Genomic DNA, 20,952 nt, shown 5'->3' with positions numbered 1-20,952 from the left:
GCCCCTTTTCTTAGCTGAAATATCATTCCTTTCCTTTCTAAAAACTTTTGTTATTTTGTCTGGTTGCACGTCCAGGTCTAAATTACTTCCCCCAGAAACCTTTTTCTGCTAAACTCTGTTGAACTGGTAGTACTAGTTGTCTAAGGGATTTTTTTTTTTAAGATTTTATTTATTTATTTTAACTGACACAGAGAGAGAGAGAGAGAGTGAGAGAGGGAACACAAGCAGGGGGAGTGGGAGAGGAAGAGGCAGGCTTCCCGCAGAGCAGGGAGCCTGATGCGGGGCTTGATCCCAGGACCCTGGGATCATGACCTGAGGCGAAGGCAGTTGCTTAACCAACTGAGCCACCCAGGCGCCCCATGTCTAAGGGATTTTAAAACACACCTGAAGCAGTCCTAGTGGCTAAGGGAAATTTCATTTATGGCTTCATTTGCTCAGGTACTAAAAAAACCAACACTACTCTGAGATGTATGACAGGCCTGTCATAGATTAGAATTGAAATTCCTAGAAATATGGGCAAGTGGTCTTCAAAATGGGTTGCATGTAGCCCAGGTGGTGAGGAAGACAAATGAAAGATGGAAGAATACTGGAATGTATGTTCAAATATAAAAATAGAAGAAGGATGTTTTGTCACTATTTAAGATTAATATATGGGCCTTGGGTTTATTAATTTGAATGTCACATAATCACATGTCATCTATGCGTTTGGAGTATCCTGAAGGAAAGGTGAGGGTAAAGACTGACAACTGAGACCTCAATTATTCACTTGCTTTTGGCATATTGTGGTGTTTTACACTTTACTGTGTCTAGTTAAGTAGAGATATTATGTAATTTTAACTAAACTAACCCTGTTGAAATGTCTGGGAAGCCTTAAAATGTTCCCACTAAGGAACCATGTATAATTGAGAGGGAAGCAAACCATAAGAGATGCTAAACTCTAGAAAACAAACTGAGGGTTGCTGGAGGGGGGTTGGTGGAGGGGGAAGGGATAACTGGGTGACAGGCATTAAGGAGGGCACTCGCTGTAATGAGCAATGGGTGTTATATGCAACTGATGAATCACTAAGTTCTACCTATGAAGCTAAGAAGATCATTAAAAAAGAAGACACTTGTATTGTTGGGATAGGCTCTCTAAACACCACAGAAAAGGATATGGGGGCATTACCAGATCTGACAAGAAGCCCAAACTATGTAAATAATCAAAAAGATTACTTAAAATATGTATTCATGACCACCATTGTTAATGACATTCTGAGTTCCATGTATGCATATTTTCCCATCAGGTATTAGTTAATGTAATTCAATGCCACATTCCATTTGTTTCTTATTTTTATTTTTGAGGTAAATTTTTTATATATAACAGTCATTTAAAACTAATATGGAAATAAACTCAACTTAGACCCACTCCTTTGATTCACTGTAGCATAAATTTTAAACCAGGATTTAAACCAAGAATTTCGATAATCAAAAAAATATTTAGTCACGTTGTTCACTAAAAAGTATCATTAATTAAAATCCTTTGGCAAGAGAAAAATGTTTTTCAACTGCCAAAAAATTAAATATACATATTTTATATGTTTTATTTTTTCCCAACTTCTGGATGTCTATTTTATGTATGCTATAATGTATATATCAGAACATGGTTGTATAACCTATAAATAAATAGATTTGTTAGAGCTGAGACCTCAAAAATTTGTAAGCCCTGGTTTACATTCTTGCTTATTACTAGAGTATTCATAAAGGCTATTTTTTCCTTCCTTAAACTGCATAAATAAAATTTTTTAAACTATGTTCCATGAAGCTATTCTTCTACTTGGAAAAATAGAGGTTAAACAAGTCAAATCATTTTTTTTTAATCTAGACATCTCAAAACCTCAAATATGCTAATGTGTCAAGTCAGTCTCTAAGAGGAGGACTGAATATATAGCATTTCACAGATTTTAGTCCATGGAACCCTATTTTCATAAAACATCTCATGGAATTGATGTTCTGATTAAGACACTTTGGAATACACTGACAAACATTCTTTGATTTTTATCTACTACTTATAGAACTCTATAATAAATAACCTTGTAGCTCTAATGATTACTTTAATTGTGATAAAAGTAAAGCTAATTCATGCAACCCCTCTATCTACTTCCTGAGTTAAATCCTTCTTACAGTCAACCATTCTGTGCTTATATTTAAATTCCTAACTGTCCTGATCCAATATTGTCCATTACTTTCCTTATTCCATGATTCTGAGCCTCCTAACATCTAACTTAAAACAACTTTCCTTCCTTAACCACATTCATTAACTTATACTTGAACACTGTCCTATCCCTTCAAGGACAGACTATGGCCAAAGTATTTATTACATGACAAAATAATTGTTTCTAAGTGTTAAAGGCCTCTTCATAGTTGTTATGAAAATACAAGATCTAGAAGGAAGACCTAAATTGAAATCAGGAGATTCAAAAAGAAGTACAGATGGAGATAGCAAGTAACTTTAAATGAATTCAGAAGAGTGCTTGTAGATAACCCAAGGAGGCCGGAAACATATTTTTCTGTGCGGCTGGTTGTATGGTATGTAGGGAAAGCCTAGAAACCTAAAGGCAATTCTCCCTAAGAAACATTCATTTTAGTAGAACCTTCAGTAACATCACTCTCGGGAGTTAGTGATGTTGTCACGTAAGCCAATATGGTAGTATCAAGTGAGGAAGCTGTTGGAGAGGCAAGCCTGGGGATTGTGTTCTAAGGTTATTTTGAATACCAGTAGATAGACAGCTGCTTATTCAGGCTATGTGTATAGCTGGCTCTGGATTGCCACTCCAGCTCATTGCCACCTGGATCACATGGTCCATTTGTTCAAAATGAGCTCTTTATCTCTCATGGCTACAAGCCAGATAGGTCTGTCAGCTGTGGTAACTCAGCAGCAACCTAACGCTCTGCTGGCATAGGACAGTCAGTTCTTAGCAGGATTCATGGATGGAAGCTCCCAGTCCAAAGTTCTAGAAACCCCCACATGAAATTAGAAAGGCTATGCCGCCTGATGATCTAGCAAAGAACAAGACTTACATCAACGAAACTAGCAATGTGTCCCATAACTAGTGCATGGGCAATGTTATCATAGTAAAAACATAATAATGTTAAAAATTAAAAATCTGGGTGTAGTCAGATAGAAAATAATTATGGTATTATTATGAATGTAGTTAAACCTTTGGGCTGAAGTTGCAAAACATCACAAAGGGATTTGGTTGCCCAATTCCTATAAATGCTTTAAAAATGTACTCCTTGCTGAATAGTTTTCTAACAGGAAATAAATAACAACCTTGAGTTTATGGACTCCACTACATTTTCTTTGGCAGCCCTATCTCACTCTCTCAGCTGATGGGAATTAATTTATAGCAAGAACACTTGGTATACAACATTTCTTGTTGTGTCCTGTCTGTAGTGTGCTTTGATGTCTGAAGCTCCAAATTTCATAGCTTTAAGGTCCTGTTTAGCATGAGCCTGAAGATTTCTTTGAAAGATACTTTCATTGGATAATTTTAAAATAACACATGGACAAAATGTTATAAATTTAAAATCTGGGAATTTCTCATGCTGTTTAAATAAACAACGAATATGGCATTGCCTTTAATCTGTCTTCAATTATATAATACTGTTGATTCAGAGAGATTTTCTTTAAATGCACATCTTAGAATTGATAAGACGTTAAATACAATGAGCCTCAGATCAAAAGTGACTTAAAAGTTATCTTCATTTTATACTTTTTAAAAGTAACATGCATTTTACTGGTATCATTAATCTATATCCTTTTAAAAAAGATTTTATTAATTTAGAAAGAGAGACTGTATGTGCATATGAGTGGTTAGGTATGGGCAGAAGGAGAGGGGGAGAGAGAATCTCAAGCAAACTCAGAGCTGGTCATGGAGCACTACCCAGGGCTTGATCTCACTACCCCGAGATCACAACATGAGCCGAAACTAAGAGTCAGAGGCTTAACCGAGCCACCTAGGTGCCCCAATCTATATCCCGTTTTTTAATATAAAAAATAAATGTGGTTTTGCATGTGTGCCCTATAGGTGCTTCCTCTAAAATACATCTCAATTCTATCTACCTGCCTTTTTACCACTGCTCTCACCCATGCCTAAGCCACAACCCGCTGTCATCTCTGGCTTGGGCTACTAGGATGGTTTCCTCATTGGTCTTCATTCTTCCATTCTTGCCTCAGTAACACCATAAAGCAGACAACCTAAATTGGATTCTTTCAGTAACCTCCTGTCGCCTTTACAATTAAATCCAAACTCCTCATTGTAGCTTATGAAGCCCTGAACCAACTTACACCTGTTCTCCTGCCCCCAATCTGTCTCTGAGTTATTCTCTCCTTATCCATCTCTGTTTTATCATTTTAGCCTTCTTTCCATCTGATAGATCAAGTCAGGATTTTTCCTTCCTTAGGTCATGAAGTGATGGGACTCCTTCTGCCTGGATGTCTTTTCCACTCCACTTGTTGTCATCATTTCATTCTCTTGGTCTTTATAAAGTTTCAGCTTTGATGTTATGCCCCGAACAAGGTTGTCCCTGCCATCTAACTTAAAATAGGTCTTCTTTGCTATTATGCTAAGTTAGTCAGAGAAGGACAAATACCCCCATGATATCACTTATATATAGAATCTAAAGAACCAAACAAATAAATAAACAAAAACCAGAAACAGACCTGTAAATACAGAGAACAATGTATGGTTGCCAGAGGGGTGGGGGTGGGGGTGGGGAAATGGGCAAAATGAGTAGAGGGGAGTGGGAGGTACAGGCTTCCAGCTTTGGGATGAATAAGTCACGGGGATAAAGATACAGCATAGGGACAGAGTTAGTGGTATTAATAGTATTGTATGGTGAGAGATAGTAGCTATACTTGTGGTGAGCATAGCATAATGTATAGATTTGTCGAATCACTATTGTCCACCTGAAACTAACATTGTGTGTCAACTATAATTAAAAAAATACTAAAATAACTCCCCTTCCATTCTTCTCACTCTCAGCCCTATAATTTCCTTCATAACACTTTTTCATAATTGAGAACTATCCAGTTCTATGTTTACTTGTTTATGGTCTATCTCCTTCACTAGATTTTAAGCTCCATATAGGTAGGACCCAGATTGATTTTGTTTAGAGTCTATACATAGCACCTAGCCAAGTAGATTCTCAATAAATATTTAGTGAATAAATGAGTGGTTTTATACCTTCTAACTGCCTACATATGCCACATTCATCCTTCTCTATCACTGTATTACCTTTATTATTGAGTACTTATTTATTATGGCCAAACACGGTGCTAAGAAATGTAATAATAACATTTATATTATCAACTTATTTAAAATAGCCAATATGATAGGACTTCTTTTTACTGTATGTTATAACTTGCAATAAAGACTGAGGCACAGAGCAGTTGGATAACTTGTGCAAGTTCTCACATCTGTGAGTGTGGTCAAACAGGCTCAGCTCAGAGCCCATCTTGTTTTTTGTTTTTTGTTTTTTTAAGTTTGGGTGGCAAAACGTAAATATCTTGTCTTCTCTTTTTTTAATTTTATTTTATTATGTTAGTCACCATACATTACACCATTAATTTTTGATGTAGTGATCCATGATTCATTGTTTGCGTATAACACCCAGTGCTCCATGCAGTACGTGCTCTCTTGAATACCCATCACCAGGCTAACCCATTCCCACATCCCTCCTCCCCTCTAAAACCCTCAGCCTGTTTCTCAGAGTCCATAGTCTCTCATGGTTCATCTCCCCCTCCGATTCCTCCCCCTTCATTTTTCCCTTCCTACCATCTTCTTTTTTTAAAACCTATAATGTATTATTTGTTTCAGAGGTACAGGTCTGTGATTCATCAGTCTTACACAATTCACAGCACTCACCATAGCACATCTTCTTAATCACTAGACTATGGGCATCTGCTGTAATAGACATTTAACTCCCTCTTGTTCTATGCCAAGGATGCTCCTCAGGAGCCTCAGAATTAGCTTACAGGCTCACTGATGACCAGCACACTCAGAAGTGTCCATTATACATATGTGTTTATCTTGTTATACCTCCCAGAGCCTCAAAAAAGGAAGCCTAATGCCACTTAGGTCTCTTCTATTTGGTCTCTGTAGTAGTGGTTGGTTTCTGGATAAACTAGATCACATCCTGCCCAGAAGGTCTGGTCAACCCCAGCTATTTCTCAGATGTCTTTATTGATTTTTGAATTGCTTCTGGCTTGTTTTCAGCACATCACTTTAGTGTCTTACTTGATAGCCCTCTGACCTATTCACTACTAAACTGTTGTACAGGAATGTACTCACTCGTCCTGCCTGCAGAATAGGGCTGATTTTCTACAGTATTCTGATCAGCTTGACACTTTAAAGGGTGATCCTATAGGTATGGTGAAAGTTTCCTTGGCCATAATTTAGTAATATTTAGCAAAATGGGTTTCAGAATGATGAATGTAGTGTCATTTTGAATGTTTTATCACTTTATTACATCTATATTAACTGACCCAGTTTGTTCAATCACTAGGTATTACTGAGTATTTATTATCAAGCCAGTACAGTACTAGAAATACACTAGCAGACTGAAAAATATATAGTGCTCTTAAAGAAGATATAACCTTACGGGGAAAATTTTCATTTAATAAACACCTTAGATAATTATCTAGGATAGTATAAGGTCAAGCACTGGAATGAATGTTGAAAACAATGTGTACAATTGAAATGAAAAGAAAGCATATGGCTATGGACAGGAATTTATAGTGAAAGCTTTATGAACATGCAAGGTTATTTGGCCTACTATAGGGAACAATGTGGCATAATGGTTAAGAGAGCATGGGTAGGTGCAGAGAATCTGGATTCAGATTTGGATTTCTCCATTCACTAACTGAATGGCTTTGGACAAATTGCTGGATTCCTATGGCACCAATTTAATTATTTGTAAGTTTATAATAATAGTTTTTACCTTATAGAGTTAGTTGTGATCAGGATTGCAATGAATACTACATATAAAAGTTTAATTTAGTGATTAGACACAGAAGGTATTGTGTAACTACCATTGGCTTATATTATGAATGGTGGATGGTATTTGCATGGGAAGATGGTTGAGGAAAGAATTTCGGCAAAGGGAACAGTACCATTAAAGACCAGGAGCTGGGAAAGAGCATGGCATGTGCCCAGAAAGGAGAAAGGACGTACCTCAATGGAATCTACAATAATCTAGTACCTTCTATCAGGTAGTCTTACATTTGGACAAAAAGTAAAACTATTTGCTTTTTGGAATAACCAAAAATTCCACCCTGAGTCCAAAGAGAATTCAATATTACTCTCACTCTGAACTGTTGATTTTCATCTGCACCGCACATTGTTCCATTACCATTCCTGCCAGTCTTCCAAGAGATGCTCTCACTTTCTTAATGCAGATTGTTATCCCCTTGTTAAATGATGCCTCAGTGCAAGGAACATTCCCAAGTTACACGAATACAGATACAACTTTTAGGTTTGAACTTTGGATAGGCTAACAATACAAAGGCAGAACAAAGTGTAATATATGCCCCTGTCTTATCTGCTCTATGGTACACAGAATCATTTCTTTCCATTTTCATGAGATTGTCTTTGTATTCCTTTCCAGTAGATTTTATCAGTAGCTAGAGTGAGATGTTCAACAAAGAAGTAAGACTATATTTGAGCTCTTCCATAAAGTCATGGATGACAAATGTCAGCCTTGCTGAATAAAAGGTGGGGAGGGCTGAACGGCAAAAAGCTAATCTCTTCATATTAGAAAAATTTCTCATTTCTTTCTGCAAACAACAGGACAATTCTCCCACTCCATTTCCATAGAGTCTGTCATGTGGAGATACAGTCAAATAGCCTATGAGAGAAACAGTGCTGGTGTTCTCAGAAAGATACTGTGTGCGCCTTGCCCTTTTATCTGAGAAGCTCATAATACCTTCAGAGAGTCACATGGCTAACAGACCCTTCCAGCCAGGCTTTGCTTTAATCCCTTCTAATCCTCACCGCAGCCTGTTCTGTCAATGTTATTCTTCCCTTTTGGTCCAAAGCACATAGAATGTGCAGAACCCTCTGTACAGTTTGTGTGGCCAGGTATTCCATGCCTCACTGCCCCATACCACTAAGATACCTAATGACCCCACACTTGAGTACTGTGGCTACGGAGAAAGGGAGATGTGCTACCAACTGTGCTGTTTGGAAGTGTACCGGCCTAAAGAAACAAAGTGGGAGCAAGTTTCCGTGGCTCCACTCATAAAATCTGGGGCTTGCTGGAAAAGAGACAGATGTTCCAGTAAGGGGCAGAGGGCTCTCAGTCACTTCTGGCTTAAGATTCAAATCCTTAAGATGAGCTACATTAGATGCTGTCTATGTGATGGCAAAACGTTCATGAAAAAAAGCAGTGTGCAAGCAGATCATCTCAAACTGTAAGATTCTGGAGTCCTGTTGACAAAAAACCATTTGAGATTGGGTAAAATGTTTACTTTCCTTAGGGACATGCTGGCATTCCACATAGAGGAGGTAACTCCTCTGATGGCTGAGCAGAGTGAAAAATGGAGAGCATCCACCCTCTGCCTGCGATGCTGTTAGGTTTAGAGGGCCTTGAGCAGCCAGGGCTTGGGCATGGTGGGCTCCATTCTCCCTTTCAGGCACTGACCGCCCTCAACCCATACAGGCAGGCTATTATGATGCCATAGCAGTTGTCCAAAGAAACAGGACATGCTTACAGACAATGTCAGAGAGAGTGGACCACCCTATATCAGTGCCACCCTTGGGTACTGAAATCCCATTTTTAATAAATTCCATTTTTAATAAAGCCTATATATACATATGTATATATCCATAGCTTTAAAATAAAAATGGCTTATCGGCCTTCTTATGTTCCCTTCGTGAGAGACTAGGAAGGACTGGCCATGCAACTGAACATTTGGCCATGCAACTGAACATCTGAATACTGTGTCAGCATCTGTGCTTATCCAAATCCGATTTCTGTCGAGACCGCAAACTTCAAAATTCTGTAGCCAAGGAAGACTGGAAAATGTATAAGTCATGATTTTGCTCCTGGGTACTTAGGCGCAGTGATGAGGTGCTTAACATTCGATACCGCCTGCATTCTAATGGGCCATAAGCTATTCTGTTTTTTCTGAGGCTTTGCTGAAAGTAAAAAGGATAAGCAGCATGCCCCATCTTTAGTATTCAGAACTGAGAAGAACTGCGCTATAAGCCATCTCTTATGCTTTCCTGTCAGCACAGACATGCAGGGGAGGGGGGTCCCACTATATTGGATAGTTTTAGAATAGCATCCAAAGTGATCTTGACGTAAGAGGCCACAGACTGGTTAATGCCTGTGGTGCCCATGACATTTGTTTCAGAGTTCCTCATTGTTATAGTCCTGAGATGATTGTAACTATGATGGTCACGGATAACACATAGAGAAGGTAGAGCTCACAGGAGCCTTATATCGTCACCAGTCATACACTTTGTTCTCAATTTCCCACTATGCCTCAAATGGCCTACCAGCAGTTAGACACAACTTTTCTGATGTTGTATTGGTTCTAGAAGCATCACAGGGGAAGAGCTAACATGTGACAGCACAGATCCTATGAGATTTATAAAATTGACAGAAGTCACATGCAAGAAGCAAGCTTTGCCTTTGACATCCTATGGTGTTACAAAAAAGTAATTTTTAATGCAAACTGAAAACCAAACTTCAACATACTTTTCAAAAAGTTGACATTCTAAAGCATTTCTCCTATGACTTCATAAGAATTGTTGTATTCATGCTGCAAATGACACTGAAACACTTTTTAGAAACTGAATACAGAGAGCATTTCATAGATAGCAGAGTTTGGGTTTAACCTAGAGCTAATCCCTTAAATTGATCTTGGAGTTTCTTGTCCCATTTTAAATAGGAACTAGGTAATGGTTAGTTTGGGGAGAAAAAAAATGGGATATAGTTTCTTAATAATCAGCATGGCATTTTTATTGTTCTCACTAGCCCTAGGTTTCTTTTTGACACCCACGGGATAACGGTGTTGTCTCTCAGATTCACAGTTGGGCACAAATGTGTCTACATGATTCTGGAGAGCCATCTCTCCTCCCAGCTTTCCTGTTGACTCATGTAGGAAGGCCCAAAGCATAATTAACACTAATTAAGTTTTCTCACTATTCTGAAAACCCTTTCTCTCTGAAGGAAGCAGAAGAGGTAGGCCTCAGAGAAATTCTTTTCTTCTTCCTTCTAGTGTTAGCTATGTCTTGTAGCAACTTGAGGCTGGCGACCAACTGTGTAAAAGCACTAACTATATATTCGCATTTGTCATCTAAATCTTCTTTTAGTCAGTAAAAATTTACTTAGTGTCTATTATGTGCCAAGCAATAGTTTTTGATACTATGGCTAGATGGATAAAAGAAAAAGACAAAAAGATCTCAGCCTTCATGGGATTTTTATTTCCATAAGACAGATACACAATAAGCAAGAAGAATAAGTAAAATATGTACCTGATAATAATGCTAAGTATTAAGTACAGAAAGAAAAGAGCCCAGCATGTTGGGGCAAAAAGATTGTTGACATTTTAGGTTGGATATCCAGGAAGAATCGCTGAGAAAATTTTTGAATAAGTATTTAAAGGAAGTGAGGAAGCAAGCCATGCAATTATCTAGAGAAAGAGCATTCCAGACAGAGAAAATAGCAAGTGCAAGCTCCCTGAGACACAGAATGTTCAGGAAATAGCAAAAACACTAGTATGCCCAGAGCAGAGCTGGTGAGGGCAGAATAGGAAGACAAGTCAGCAGTCATGATATGTAGGGCCCTGGAGGCCATCATAAGGACTTCTGCTTTTACTGAATAACATCAGAAGCCAGGAGAGCCTTTTAAGAAAGTAGTTACCATCTCCTTACATTTTAATAATATCATGCAGGCTGATGTGCTGAAACCAGACTATATATGGAGCAAGGTTGGAGGAACATGTAAGAGGTTACTGCAATAATCCAGTCAAGAGATGACAGGTTTTGTCCTAGAGTGTTGATGGTATGGACCTGAAAGGCAGGGTCGGATTCTGGATGTATGCATATATGCCACTTTAGTCAAATTAATACTAGGTCAGGTTAACAACTATAAGAAAGCCCTTTTAAATACTCATAGGGTACACAAAATATATGATGTCCTTTGCAAACATATGTAGTGAAAAGATCTACATAAATTCATATTCATTCCTTACATTCACTTATGTTCCCTACTCAGACTGTATATTTATTCTTAGTTATCCCATTATAAGAAACATCTTGATTCAAACAAATTTGATGACTTAAACTTTGAGTTCCTTAGGCAAAGCATATTCTATATACACATAATTTTAGAATACATTTTCATACTTACGTGTAATTACTAAATGGAAATTCACCACTGCCATCTAATACTCATACTCTCTAAAATATTTCTCCAGTGACTGCCATAATTTGTGGAAAATAGCATAAAACTCTGGTTCTCTAATGCCATGCCTGTCTTAGTACTTAGTCCTAAACAAAATATTCAGAAGTCACCTGTTGCAAAAGTAAGCTGCCTCACCTAAGTTTGCATTCCCCTCTGTGGGGTAGCCCACATCCACTGACTGCTCTGTGCAGGATCCAAAGACATGGCCACTTTGCCTGGCTAGATTCCCAGCTTGGAAGGGCCAGGCCAGCTCCAGAACTCCCTGTGGACTTGGCCAAGGTCTTTGTTGCAGGCCCATCAGAGTTCAGCTTCTCCTGCTGTCCATCCTGCCTTTTTCACTCCCTCACAGGTGTTGTTACTGAGAACATTCTCTCAATAAACGTACTGCATGTAAATCTCTATCTCAAACTCTACTTTTCAGGGATCCAAACTAAGACATTATGACCATATTTATACAGCTGTTGTTTAATGAAACTGAATAGTGAAGCCATAGATACAGCTACAGTTTCAGCCACTTTAAGAAAAAAAAAAGGAATACACAACAAAAGGAATGAATGTTAACTACTACTATTTCAAATTTTAATTCTGATCTTATCTCCAAACTGCTTACTATATCAGTTCGTTATTTATTTTAAGGAAAAGGCTTTTAAAACGAGCAGATAACTTTCAAGGGAAAATGTTTTGCCACTGTACAAAATGTATTCCCTACTCTGCAAATTATGGAAAACATATATGCAGAATTTTAAAAATAGCTGTCCTTAGAAATCAGAAGTATACGGTATAATTACTTGAGCATGCATGCATCTTGGAAGGAGCTTAAGTGAGTTATATTTGAAATTTTTCTCTAAGTTCCTCAACTACTCAGCCATTAATGAAATGAACACCTTCTCCCTACCCATCCATATCCCTTCATCTATAGTCAAGTTGATGTCTGCATAGTGTACGTATTCATAGGTGAACATGCTTAGAAGTACTCTCTTGACTGGGGATTCTTTTGTAAAGTATTTTAAACAAAAAGAAACATTGCTTGCCATTGGAGACATCTGTATGCCACTGTCAGGTCATCTCCCTGGAAACAGAAGAGAGGTTTATAATATAATGTATTCTGGTAATGGCAGTCACTCTGATAATATATGACATAGATATAGCAATTCTAACTATGTACCACAAAACACTTTATATATGCATTAATAAATTCCAGTAAAATTGAAATACAGTCAGTTGGAATTATTTCTTTTCTCATTTGTTTGACTAACAGCTCTTCAAGATCAGAGATTCATATTTTCATTCTCTCTCTATCTCTCTCCTTACCCCACGCCATTTTGGTTTTGGTTTGGGAGTGATTTCTGTTTTCTCTAATATTTTTATAAAAACCAGGTAAACAGATTGTTCTTTGGGGGGCTGAGAAATTATTGCATGATCACAACAAATCAGTATAATGAGACACATAAGAAATCTGAGAATAATGTTGTGGGAACAGTTCATTGTTGCTAAAAGATTTTACTTGTCATACCTGGAGCTATATCATTCCATTTTATAATGTGAGAATCAGAAATAAGTTTTTAAAATTACCTATTTAAAATTATTACATTTTCAGAAGAAAAATATCAAGTCCAATAAGATAAAGTATTTATTTCAAGGTCATAGATTCTTTGATGTAGAATTAAAGCCAGAAATTCAGACGTCCTTCTTTTCAGGTTGATGAACTGAACAAAAATTTAATCTTATTCTTTCTCAACATACCACACAGTAATGAAGAAGACATAAGAAGAAATCTAAGTCCATAATTTTGCCAAGAATCTAAAGAGGGTATCATCAGTAGAACAGAAATGCTGAGAAAGTTCTGGAAGATATAAGTGGGCTTCTCTGTCTCTTCAATCCATTTGTATACATGTTGAGTACACTTGTCTCTTTCCTTGCCCCATTCACTGAACTCAACAAGGTGGACTTCGCTGCTTAGAGTCAAGGAGGTGGTTTTCCAGCCAACTGCCTGCTACCCAGTAAGTAGATTCAGACAAGATTGAGAAATAGATCATTCTGACAGTTCATCTTGTTGGGGAAGGATTTTTTTTTTTAAGATTTACTTATTATTTGAGAGAGAGAGAGTGTGCAGGGGGGAGGAAGGGGCGGGGGGGGAGAGAGAGAGAGAATCTCAAGCAGCCTCCCCACTGAGTGCGGAGCCTGACCTGGGGCTTGACCCCATGACCCTGAGATCATGACCTGAGCCAAAATCAAGAGTCTGATGCTTATTTGACTGAGCCACATAGGTCTGCCTTGGGAAGATTTTAAAGAAGACATAACCACTGGCTGACTTGTGAGCTGGACTGGGTGCTTGGAGGCTTTTCACCTGCTCCCCTGTCCTTGGAATGTGGGTTTCACCTGCCTTTCCCACTCCCAGAGGCTGCTCCAAGGACACAGCCTTGAGATAGTGATGTGGTGTTGAGAATCCCTGAGAATATACTGACTGAACTCAAGGCCTCTACAGGGATCTATGAGATTTGGCAGATGGGTACAGGGACCCACTCATCTTGCTGCCACCTAAGACATGCCTCATATGTAAGTTCCATTTGTTTATTAAAACTACCACCTACCAACCTAGAGTAGACTGCCTCTTTCTTTGATCTCTCCTTGCCCTCCATGTTTGTGGACCAGTTTCAGATTATACCTGGGAAGCTCCCAAGGAGGTTATGAACCAACACATTCTAGGACAATTCAATGTACCCAACTGTGTAAGTAACTGGGACTCATAATCATACTGACTGTGAAATCCTGACCATATTAATTGCTTCCTTGGAGACTCAATTTACTTATCTATAAAGAGTTAATAATAACATACCTACTCATGCAGCTATAATTATTTGTTGTTTTTATTATTTTTTTCCAAGTCTCAAACATAAATACTTAAGAGACAAAAAACACTAGATGAATATTCTCATGAATTATGAAACCAGAGCAAAGCACTCCACATTCTAAAACAGGTACAGGAGTGGATTGACCAAGTTGTGAACTGTTCCTCCAAATGAAGCTGCTAAGAAAGTCTGCATTTAGAAGTAATAACTATGAAGAACAGGAATGAAAAATGCAATGATGTCCAGATTAACTAATTACAAAACTTTCTTCCAAAAAGCTGAGATAATCAGTCCACTTCCTATCCCCATATATATAAAGAGCTGACTGTGGATTTTGTCCACAGGATAGAGCCAAGGAAACATTATCTAAATTAGAAGCTAATTTAATTTATCTGGGGTAGGTTTTCAACTTCCAAATCTTTTAATAGTTCTCTGGAGGACTCTGGAGTTAAAGGCCATTTTCCTAACCTAATGGTTCTCAAAGTGTGGTACCTGGGACAGCGGCCTCACCATCACTTGAGAACTTATTAGAAAGGGAAATTATTTGACCCTATGCTAAATCTGTTAAATTGCAGACTCTGGGTATGTAGTCCAGCAATTTGTGCTTTAATAAGCATTTGGATAACTCTGATGTATGTTAGTTTAAGAACCACTACTCTTAGTGAAGTGAAGAATCTAATTTAGAGGACTCTTATTGACCTGAAGGTCTGGGTCAGAGCCTAAATTAGAAAACCATTATATAACTCCAGACTTCTATGATAAGAAAAAATACGGGTGATGGAGGGGTAAAAAGGATAAAAAAAAAATAACTCTATTTGGATAAAATAATGATTCACTCTGATAGTACCAAGTATTGTTAGTCAAAGTCAGCTTTCCCATTTATAAAAAATAAATGATGCTAACATAATCAGCTGCATGACCAAAAAAGACCCTTAACAACTCAGATATAGTAAATTAAAAAGTTAGATTCGAAAGAATTAAATTATAAAAAATTTTGTATCTGAATAAACAGTATTGGAAACAACTTCTTACACACAAAATCCATATTTAATCAAAGAAAATACCTATATTTGACCATATGAACATCCTCAATATCATCTACAATGACTAATCTATAAAAAGAAAATGATCAAGGGCAAGAATACAGACAAATCACAGAAAAAGAAATCCAAATGATTTCTGACATGATACTCAATCCCACATGTAGCCAGAGAAATGCTGACTAAAATGATATTCCACTTACAAGATTGACAAAATTTAAAAACTGCAAGAAAAGCTATCAAGAAAAAGAGAAAGACAAATACCATATGATTTCACCTATATATAGAATCTAAAAAACAAAACAAATAAAACAGAAACAGACTCATAAATACAGATAACAAATTTATGGTTCCCAGAAGGGAAGGGGAGAGGAGGGGGGTGCGGATAAGTGAAAGGGATTAAGAGGTACAAATTTCCAGTTATAAAATAACAAAGTCATAGGAATGAAAAGTATGGCATAGGTATTATAGTCAATAATATTGTAATAACTTTGTGTAGTGACAGATGGTAACTATACTTACCATGGTGAATGTTTTATAATGTATATAATTATTGAATCACTTTGTTATACACCTGAAATGAGTGCAGTATTGCATGCCATCTATTCTTCAGTTAAAAAAAAAGCTGCAGTAACACCCAATGATGCTGAAAGGTTGCAGTGAAACTGACAATATCAAATGTTGTTGATGGGGATGTAAATATTATAGAAAAAATTAGAATATATATCTGTTAAAATGAAGTAAAATAAAATACATACAACTAAGAAATTCTATTTTTGGTTATCTACTTTATAGGTTAAAAATGCAAATATATAATAATAAGTGGAAGGTATTTTTACCATAGCATTGCATATAGCAGCAATAAATAAAACTATCAACAGGGAAATAGTAGATATAATCATTTTTACCTCTTCCAGGTACTATTATGCCACTATTCAAAATACTTTATTTATTTTTATTTTTAAAGATTTTATTTATTTATTTGAGAGAGAGAGAGAGAGTAGGAGCGATTATGAACAAAGGTGGCAGGTGAGGACAGGCAGAGGGAGAGGGATAAGCAGACTCCCTGCTGATCAGGGAGCCCAACAAGGGGTTTTGATCCCAGGACCGTGAGATCATGACCTGAGCAGAAGACATACGCTTAATCGACTGAGCCACCCAGGCACCCGTTTTTTTTTTTTTAAGATTTTATTTATTTATTTGAGAGAGAGAATGAGAGAGAGAGAACACATGAGAGGGGAGAGGGTCAGAGGGCGAAGCAGACTCCCTGCTGAGCAGGGAGCCCGATGCAGGACTCGATCCAGGGACTCCAGGATCATGACCTGAGCCAAAGGCAGTCACTTAACCAACTGAGCCATCCAGGCACCCACCCCTGTTTTTTTAAAGACTTATTTATATGAGAGAGAGAGAGCATGAGCAGGGGGAGGGGCAGAGGGAGAGAGAGAATACTTAACAGACTCCCTGCTGAGTGTGGAGACTGGAGACAGATAACAGGGCTTGATCCCAGGACCCTAAGATCATGACATGAACCAAAACCAAGAGCCAGCTGCTCAACCAACTGAGCTACCCAGGCACCCCTCAAAATACTTATTTTAGAGTATATCTAAGGTCAGGAGAATCATTAATAGTTAAATGACAAAAATATGTCAAAAAAAGAGAAAAATCTGTTATCTGATGTCTTTAAGACATTGTTTTGAATTTTTTTAAACTAAAAACAAAAAAAAAATACTCATGTATTTGGGTATATGTGGTTAATTTAGCAGAATTAACTTACTTGGAATTATCATCCCACCTCTATATACACAGACACACAAACACAGTCGTGCAGAAATTGAAGAGGAACTGTAGTAAAATTACACTGAAAAAATTGAAAATACATAAGTAAACATAAAACTGAAAAGAGCTCCTTGAAAACTCAGGAGCTTGAATAACAGGACACATAGAGTGAGGTGATCAGAGGTTGCAGATAAATGGTTTGCAAGCCATTACAGGCAAATATAAACCCTAATGTCAAAGGGCTGTGGAAAAGGGAAATGGGTGCTCACAGTCCAAACCTCTCCTGCTAGAGCTGCTGTAGTAGCATAATAGTGAGGGACACAAAAGACTTCAAAGAACTGGATATGAGACCTGAAAAATTCCACCAACTGACTCTGAGAATATACTAAGAAGCTTAAAATTCCAAAGAAGACATACAAATTGCCAACAGACACATGAAAAAATGCTCAACATCACTCAGCATCAGGAAAATACAAATCAAAACCATGATGAGATACTGACTCACACCAGTCAGAATGGATAAAATTAAGAAGTCAGGAAACAAAAGATGTTGGTGCAGATGTGGAGAAAGGGGAGCCCTCTTACACTGCTGGTGGGAATGCAAGCAATACAGCCACTCTAGGAAACAGTCAAAATAGCACTACCCTATGACCCAACAAGTGCAGTACTAGGTATATACCCCAAAGATACAAACGTAGTGATCCTAAGGAGCACCTGCACCCCAATGTTCATAGCAGCGATGTCCACAATAGCCAAATTGTGGAAAGAGTCAAGATGTTCATTGAACACACACACACACACACACACACACACACACACACACACACACACTGGAATATTACTCAGCCATCAAAAAATGAAATCTTGCCATTTGCAATGACATGGATGGAGCTAGAGGGCATTATACTAACTGAAATAACTCAATCAGAGAAAGACAATTATATGATTTCACTCATATGTGGAATTTAAGAAACAAAACAGAGGAGCATAGGGGAAGGGAGGGAAAAATAAAACAAGATGAAATCAAAGAGGGAGACAAGCCATGAGACTCTTAATCATGGGGAACAAACTGAGGGTTGCTGGAGGGGAGAGGGGTCAGGGAATGGGGTAATCAAGTGACGTGCATTAAGGAGGGCATCAGATGTAATGAGCACTGGGTGTTATATATAACTGATGAATCACTGAACTCTATCTCTGAAACTAATACTACACTATATGTTAATTAACTGAGTTTAAATTAAAAAAGAAGAAGCTTACAGTTCACATAGGGCCATGGATGAAAAAGGAGTCAACCACAAGAAACTGGAATTCTACACTGAAGTAATTAAGCAAGACCAAAACCCAGTAAGTTAATATGAAAAGAGATCAGAAACGGCGGAACCATGGGGCAGATTGCGGGAAATGGGAAACCACATTCTAGAATTGAATTCACATCAGGAAACTTGCAAAGGAAAACAAAATAACAGCAAAAATGAATTCACTGAAGATAAGTACACAATGTATAATGAAAAATACATAAAGAAAATACAGAAATCCTGACTTCTATGCAACCAACATCACTAGGCAGAACATATAACTGACAGAATTACAGAATTACAAGGAGTAATTCAGTAATCCACCATCCAAGCCAAACATTTTAAATTATGTTTTAGAAACTGAGATTGAGCATTTGTAAAGCTAGTATGGCTATACAGGATTTGAACACCACACATTACCATGCTGTATCTATTAGGTATGTTTTGAACTCTGCATTCAACTAATTTTCAAGTGCACATAAAAATTTTCTTTTCAATTAGCCAACATATAGTACATCATTAGTTTTTGATGTAGTGTAATAATAAAAAAATTTCTTTTCTTTCTTCTGTTTTTTTTTATTTAATGTTCTGAACATAAAAACTTTCAAAGGCTGACCACTCAGTAGCCTGCAAAGAAGTCTCAACAAATTCCCCAAAACAGCTATTCTACCGATCATATCCTATTATCACATAACAATCAAATTAGAAATAGCAAATAACAGAGCTATTTAAAAATATGTAACTAAAAGTCATACTGCTAAATCATATATAGGTTGAAGAATAAATCATAATGAAAACTATGAAAAATTATGTATTTAGAAAATAACATATGTCAAAGTAGACCACAAAATATGTAGAAACCTGGCATATAAAATAGAAATGAATTAAATATCATGGAGAAAGTTTAGATATTTAGTAAATGGCACAAGTAAATTGGCTTTCCATATGGAAAAAATTAGATCCTTACTTAAAATTTTACTTTGAAGTGAAATCGAGGTATTTTGGAGAACTAAATGAAAACAAAACAAAACCCAAAGAACAAAAAGCCTTTGAAACCCTCAGAAGAAATTTATAAAAGACTATTTTTATGACCTTGATATAGTAAAGAATTTCTTAAACAGGACACAAACAGCATAATCAATGAAGGAAATAGGTTGATAAATTTGACAATATCAAAATTTTAAAATTCTGCATGACAAGAGACTCCATAAACAAAATTAAAAGACTTATTAAAGACTGCAAGAACAGTTGGCAATATAATAACAGTCAAAAGATTTTCACTCAGAATATCAATGAACTACAAAATCAATAAGAAAAGGTCAAATCAATGAATAAAGTCTAGGAAGCTACAATTCACAGAAGAGGAAGCCAAGTGGCCAATAAACTTATAATATGCTACACCTCATTAACAATAAGGGAAATGCAAATAAAACAATAAATAAATAGCAATGGCTGCCAAAATTAAAAAGTTTGAGTATACCAAATGCTAAGGAAACTGGAGCCAACAGGAACTCTCATACTCTGCAGGCAGGAGTGTCAAATTGGACCCCTATTTTGCACAGTAATCTAGCCAGACCTTAAGGGGTCTGTTGGAGGGGATGTTTAGTCCTAACCACCTGCTTATCTCCAAAGCCCATGCTCTTTCCCTTACAAAACAAATATAATGACTTTCTTCCTGTGTAACCTACAAATCTAACTTAATATACTCACAGGGGGTTCAAAAAATATTGTAGCTGCAGGTTAGGAGCCCATCTACGAGCACTAGCTGAGCCATCATTTTGGTGCTGTGGGCTCCCTCTTCAGCATTCTTAAATCAAACTAGGTTTTCAGTGTCTCATCTATTTCTACATATTTCAGTCAGCAGCTCCAACGATGTATATAAAACAAGGTGGTTTTGTCAAATGCAATAGAACAAGCAATTGGCAGGTTATTATATTTTGTAACTCCAAAGAGAATTTTCACACATGCAACACAAATGCCAGGGTCCACAGTCACTTCATAAGTTCCCATAATATTTTGGTTTCCGGTCCAGAACCGGCTTGGTTGACTACAAACTTTTCCATTAAAAGCTTCACTCATCCCATTTAATCAGTGAGAATTTCACTATCTACTCTGTGAATAAGCAATTTTCATTATTACACACTTTAAGAGTGCAAAGGAAATGAAAACATTGGATTTAACTAATAACGAAAAATGACCAACCAATCTCAAAGCGTGAATTACTTGGGAAAAGAAAAATATTCCAAGAAAACAGAGCAAACCAGGGAGACTGGATTGTTAATATGAGCCTTGAGACTTCAGCAGATTTAAACACTCCAATACTGTATGTGTAACGTTTGTAAAATAAATAGGCATGAGCCCCAAAAGCTGTTGGGTTAAGGTACTGCTATGGGCCTAGGAACAAAGGGACATGGATTCCTTCTCTTTTCTAAAAAAATACAAAAAGAAGTTATGAGCAGAAATCAGTATTTATATAGGTCTTACACAGAATTGGTTAATATTGATGTCATTTTCTTAAAGGTTGATAATATGTAATAC

This window comes from Zalophus californianus, chromosome 12 (assembly GCF_009762305.2).
Source record: "Zalophus californianus isolate mZalCal1 chromosome 12, mZalCal1.pri.v2, whole genome shotgun sequence".
Taxonomy (NCBI): Eukaryota; Metazoa; Chordata; class Mammalia; order Carnivora; family Otariidae; genus Zalophus; species Zalophus californianus.
The sequence above is the reverse complement of the archived record's forward strand: the minus strand, read 5'-3'. Positions refer to the sequence as shown.